The sequence below is a fragment of the Pteropus vampyrus genome, unplaced genomic scaffold (assembly GCF_000151845.1).
Source record: "Pteropus vampyrus isolate Shadow unplaced genomic scaffold, Pvam_2.0 Scaffold75, whole genome shotgun sequence".
NCBI lineage: Eukaryota > Metazoa > Chordata > Mammalia > Chiroptera > Pteropodidae > Pteropus > Pteropus vampyrus.
This window is the reverse complement of record NW_011888856.1, coordinates 215,231-221,775: the sequence shown is the minus strand read 5'-3', so window position 1 is coordinate 221,775 and position 6,545 is coordinate 215,231. Positions and strand designations below refer to the sequence as shown.

General features: G+C 52.9%; 1 protein-coding gene across 1 annotated transcript in view; it reads right to left on the bottom strand.

Annotated features, from left to right (window-relative positions):
* Nucleotides 1-6,193: 6,193 nt before the first annotated feature.
* The window catches only part of ADCYAP1R1 (ADCYAP receptor type I), a 58,421-nt gene continuing 58,069 nt past the window's right edge, over nucleotides 6,194-6,545 (bottom strand). Inside the window, exon 18 of the mRNA XM_023532037.1 lies at nucleotides 6,194-6,280. The gene's annotated coding sequence lies outside the window, so the exon portion shown is untranslated. The remainder of the gene's footprint in view (nucleotides 6,281-6,545) is intronic.

Here is a 6,545-nt window from a genome sequence, read left to right as displayed (position 1 = left end):
TGGTTTGCTTTTGTTTCTGCGTCGAAGTGGGCACTGAGTTTCTTTGGAAGTTGGGGTTGTTTGGACAGGGAGAGATCAGTGTCCACCCCCGCATAAATTAATTTCATCCAGATTCACCAGCTGAGATTGGGCCCCCGAAGGGTGTCGATGCTGCTGTGCGAACTGTGACCTAGCAGGCAATGGAAACTTAGGAGCCAGTCAATTTCGATGGAAAACATGAAAATCGAAGTCCAACCAGGGTGTCACCTCAGCCAGGGAACCTTTGAACTTTATTGCTTTTTGGTGCGTGTTGAATTGTGCCTCCTCCGAACACGTTGAAGTCCTAACTCCAGGTACCTGGAACCTGACCTTATCTGGAACCAGGGTCTTTGCAGATGTAATTAGTTAACATGAGGCCATACTAGATTAGGGTGGATCCTAAATCCAATATGACTGTCGTCTTTATAAGAAGAGCAAAAGATAGAGAGACAAAGACAGACATAGAGGGAGAAAGCCACATGGTGGCCGAGGGAGAGATTCGAGTGATACATCTACGAGCCAAGGACTGCCAAGGATTGCCAGCAGCTCTAGAAGCTAAGAGAAATTCACAGAACAGATTCTCCTCCAGGGCCTTCCAGGAGCGTTGCCCCGCTGGCACCTTAATTTTAGATTTCTAGCCTCCAAAACTGTGAGAGAGTTGATTTCTGTTGCTTTAAGCCACCCAGTTTATGGTAATTTGTTTATGGAAAGTGATACATCCTTCCTTGGACATGTTCATTTATTTCATACCTTGGTGCATTTATTCTTATCGGGGGGGAGGGGGTGCTTTCATTCTCGATGACCTCTCTATGTGGAATTCTATTCACTGAGGTGTTTGGAGGGATCCCCAGATGGGCTGGGCCAGTGAGGCTGAGAGAGGCAGGATGGGTAGACGCTTAAGTGTCTGCATCTTATTTGGGCGTCCCCGGGCTGCCCCATTAAAATAGTCCACCTCACTCCCAGCACTTTCTACTCATCAACTGCTTTATTTTCTTTGTAACACTTTCCTCTATCTGCAGTCGCCTCGTTTCTTTCCTTCTTTCCCTAGAATGTAAGCTCCTGGGAGCAGGGACCTTATCTGTGATGCTCACCGGTGGCTGAACAGCGCCTGGGACATCGTAGGCACTCAAGAAATATGTGTCGAGTGAAGCGTTAGATGCTCGACAAGCATTTGTTGAATAAATAAATAAAAAGCGCATCCCCTTTTGCCACAATCCTTCTAAAAAGATTGACACCCCCTAAGCCTCTCCTTTTTGGAAACTTAGGAAGGAAGTGTTTCAGAGGCCGAGGGAAACTACCTCTACATGAGCATTTACGAAACCGCACCCTGAGAGTTAGAAGAACTCTTTGTGACTGAGTTTCCTGATCTCCGCCTCCAGGACAGCGGGGCGAACCATCTCGATGGACAGTCTAACAAAATAGGGAGGCGAGGACATCTCAGCTGAGTTCACTTGAGGGCAACTGACAGAAATGAAAAGACTCCCCCCCCAAAAGTGAACTGCATAACATCATCACTCTGAGGATCCCCCAAATTAAAAAGTTTAAAAATGATGTAGAAGCCCCTCAGGAGATGCGCTAATGAGAGCAGGGAGGACACCTCACACGGGAGCGGGTTCCTGCGGGTCGGCAGAAGCAGGTCCCTCAGCTTTGACTGGGGATGCTCCAGGTCATTCTATGGTCCAGATGGGAGACGGCACCCCTCGTTTGTTCCCAGCGTAGTAAGTGGGACGTCATGGGATGACTCAGCCTTTGATTTTTCACAGGTTGCAGAGGAGCCCAACCACCACCACCTAAACCCCTAAAGATCTAGAGGTTTGAGACTGTGGCACAAACCACTCTTTGCCAGCCAGAACCCATTCTCTTCTTCCGATGTTATTAGGGGCGCATAATGTCACTGCCTTGCCATGAAGCGTGACCGTGCGATTTTGAACAATGACATGTACGTATACATGAGGCTTCTTAAAAGAAAATTACTGAACTAGAAAGGGTTCTTTTTCCTTCTCTCACTTTCCCCCCGAGCCTCCCAGCTGAGAACACCTGCCACTAGACACCTGGGTGCATTCGGCAAGTGGCCTAGCTGGTTGTAGGGATCCCTCACAGGCTCTTTTCATCGACTTGACAGCCCCTGCAATTGCTTCAGACTCCAGTCCTGCGGTGGAGGGCAGTTATTATTTCAGGACTTCTTGATACAACTGTTAAGTTTAGAAAATCTCCAGACTTCTGACCCTGACCTCCCCAAGGTAGAATCCAGAATAGCCAATGTCCAGCCTCCCCTGTGGTAGACAGAATACAGCTAATCCAGGGGACTCAGGTGAGATGGATTCAGAAGTGGGCACCCTGAGGAAAGAGGCTACGGGTGGAACTTGGTTTGCTGGCGAGAATGGCAGCACAGCTATTTGCTTTCAGAAACGGTCATTGTGGATTTGGGTCCCTGGCCTGAGACATTGCTGGGCTGGCAGTGACAGCCAACACCTTCATCAGTTCTGTGGCAAGACATGGCTCGAGACGCCTTTTCTGGTTTCCGTAGCCTCACAAGAACACGATGAGCTGCTCAACATCTTTTTCCTAAACTCCCTCTTTTTCTACTCTATCAGCCAAAATTGTCTTCTGTGGGTAGCTACTAAAATTTCGGCAAATGTAAAAATGGGCACTCGAGGTTGTGGCAGTCCATAGAACCTCAAGGAAATGGGGCTTATTGGAATCGGTTACCTAGTCTGGCAGGGGCTGATGGCTCTGAACATGCAGAAGCATTAGGGGAGGGGACGATGGCAGCCAGAGATGCACCTGCAGCCACCTGAATGAAGTGCTCGCTGCAGGTGAGCTTGGGGGATATATGGTGGCCACTCTCATAAAACAATATGAGGCCATGAGGCATCGCAGGCCGTGAGGTGAGCCGCTTCCATCTCTGGGAACCCAAAATATCCAAGTGACCTTGATTCCACTCGAGTTGTTTGATCCTTGCAGGTCCTTTCGAGGCCAGGACTTGACTTTCCCAAGGCCAATCTAAGCTCATTTGGGCCATTCTCCTACCCCTCCTTTGGAATCTAAAAGGTCACAGGAGCCAGGATTACTCCGAGGGATCAAGGGATCAGATTTCCTCCCCTCCCGCCTCCTCTCCTCCCTGCCCTCCACTTCTGCCAAGTTACAGCCACCAGGAAAAAAACGATAAGACATTTATTGAGTCACCTACAGCAGTTTGACACCCTTAAAATCCCGGACGAGGTTGTGAGCACAGCGTTAATGCGGCAGCGGCAGCGGTGAGGTCTGTGGGGCTCGTCTCTGTTGCAGGAGATGAAACCCGGGCTGAGCAGGCTCTCGCGAGGGACCCTGGAGCTGTGCCTGGGACGCCAGGGGCGCCTCCCTCCAGCCCTCACAGGGGCAAAGCTACAGAAGACGAACACGAGGAGACACACGTGGCCAAGCGCAGACACATCCCAGGACCTCGAGGTCAAGGAAAGGAGAAGGAACGGGCACTCGGCCCACTTGAGGGATGTCCCAGGTCTCTGAAAGATTTCCACGTGGGTGGCAGGGAACCCCAACATCACCCACACGGAAGTTTCCCCATCCTAACTGCAAGAACAAACTCAATCGGCCAATGGAATAAACCTGGAATTCTGTGTCCATCAGAGCTCCTGGCTCTCCCCTGCCCCCAGTGCTGGTGGTTTTTACAAATGGGACAAAGGTTGACCCAGGAGGGCTCAGAGCAGTTGACAAACAGCACAGGGTCCTCCTTCAGGGGGCTTCACCCCAATAACCAGGCCACGGCTGTGTAGTGACTAAAGCCCTTTCACACACAGGGCATCTCCTCATCCTTATCCCATGGGAAAGACCACCAATCACATCCTCTCATTTCTCAGATGAGGATGCGGAGGCCTGGAGAGGTTCGGCCTTGGCGTACGGAGCAGGTGCTGAGGCCCAGGCTGGCAGGCAGGGCACGCCGGCTCCACCGCTCCTCATGCAGTCTGCAGCCCTAACGACCACCGGAGCCGGAGCCCCTCTCCTGGGCAAGGCCGAGTGTTCGCTGTGTGGAAGCTCGGTCGAGGGTCTCATCAGGCTCACATGCAGGGTTGGGCACGTATCATTTGGCCCATTTCCCCAGTCGAGTTTGTAAAGCATACTGGGAGCAGGCACCCGGCTAGGCCTCCCCATGTGTTCTCATCGGCCAACACAGCAGGTCAGTGGCAAAGTCGGGAGAAGCCCAGGTGCCCTGTTCCCCGCTCAGGGCTCTCCCAGGAGCTTCCAAGGCCACCGGGCTCAGGTAAGAATTTGTGGTGACGAAGTACTCAGTGCTCTCGCTTTGGAGTGGTCTTGAGGAGGTCAAGGGCACTCACAGAGTTACAAGGAAAGCCTCTTCTCGTGTTCCTTCTGGGAAGGGAAAGGGTCCGATGAAGGAGGTGAGTCAGCACCCGTGCGGGGTGATGATGGACTCAGGTGTATGTCGAGCCTTGTGCCAGCTCCAGCTCCCTGGCCCTATTCCCCAGAGAAGCTGGTTTGGGGATGGGAAGGGATTGGAGAAGTGATCACTGCAGGCCACTGGACATGTCAAGGAGGGTCACAGAGCTGCCCACTGAGACAGAGAACGTGGCCTGGCCTCGGGCGTGGGGGGAGTCGCGAAGCCCACAGCACGGGGACCACCAGAGCCACCAATCCCACATTCTGACCCCACACAGGCCCTGACAGCCTCAGCATCCCTGACTTGGAGTTCCATTTCCTTCAAGGCTAGAGGCTCTCCTGACACTGCCCAATGTGAGACAGTCGCGACAGCAGGTGAGAGACGTCTTCATCCCGAGGAGAACGCGGCCTCCCGTGGGTGAGTTTCGTCCTTTAGGATTGCACAGAACGAGAATAATCCCCTTTCTGGCAATGACCTTCTGGACACTTGGGGTCTTCGGGAAGCTGCCTCCCTCCAGCCTAACCAGTGCCAAGGTCCCCGACGCCGCCTCACTCGGCGTGGCTTCTCGCACTCTCCCGGACCAGGCAAACACCGCAGGCCTCAGCCGGTGCCCGTCCTCAGGAGACAGCTGGTGTTTAGACAGAAAATTCCAGAGATCCAATGGGCTAGACAAGTCCCCTAGTCTTACTGCCCATTTTACAGGCTTTAAAACAGAGGGTCAGAGCGTGAAGGGTTTGACTCAGACGTCATGCTGTCCCCCCACTGCCGAGGACCCTGAAGGCCAGCTGCCTAACCTCCTGGAACATTCAAAATGCACTGAGCACATCTGCTCACGAGACCGGCAATAGTTCGTTTGGGGATAAAAAAAACAAACCAACAGACCAACAGCAGCCGGCATCTCCACAAGGACACAGGCCCCGGGCTCAGGCAGCAGTGCGTGGGGTTCGGGGTTGATTTTGTTTTTGCTGTTTTGTGATGATCTATATATAAAGTCAAAGCCTCTTCTTCCATGGTGAAGCTGACTTGCTGGTGGGGGCGAGGACGAAGGAAGAGGGTGCATACTTGGGGGAACCCCCCAGCTGTGGCACCCTGCCCCGGGCCAGGAACAGGGCTGGGTCTGCGCGCCATGCCCAAGGCATCTGTCTGACCATCCCTGACATGACCCTTCCCTCCGGCCCACGAGCTTCCACCGTGGTGTCCAAATGGAAGGGACAGATATCCCACTTATAAGTACACACAGCATCCTCCCTACACACACACACACAGGTGCATGCACACGCACGTACACACGCACACACACAGCATCCCCCCCACACAGACGCACATGCACACACACACACACAGCATCCCCACACACAGACACACATGCGTATGCACACACACACACACACAGCATCCCCCTGCACACACACACATGTGCATGCACATGCACATGCATACACACACAGCATCCCCACACACGCACGTGCATGCACATGCACACATGCACGTGCATACACATGCAAACACACACACGCAGCATCCCCCTACACTCACACACATGTGCATACACACGCACATGCACATGCATACACACACAGCATCCCCACACACACATGTGCACATGCATGCACACACACATACACACATGTGTACGCACACACACACAGCATCCACACACACATACGCACATGCATATGCACACATGCACACACAGCATCCCCCACACACACATACACGCACGTGCATGCACACACACACACACACAGACATGCACTTCAAAACCTCAGATGACACATTGAACAATGATATATGCCCTTTTACCTGCCTTAGGTTTGAACTGGAGAATTACTGCTGAAGTCCAGAGCCCGGAGAAGCATTAGAAGTCACCTCAACCAAGCAGCTCAGCCCTTATTCAGTCACTTCGAAGCGAACAGTTCCTCAGGCCCCCCAGGTCCCTTCCTCTTTCTAAAACCAGGCAAAGCAGCATCCCCCCGACACGCAGACTCGCCAAGCATTCCAGAGCACAATCAGGAAACAAGTCCACAAACACATGACACGGACACCCAACGCTGACATGGAGTGAAGCCGGCCCCACACGCAGGCCATGGCCCTCCACCTCCCTGAACCTAGTTCTGACCCATTTTAAATGCTT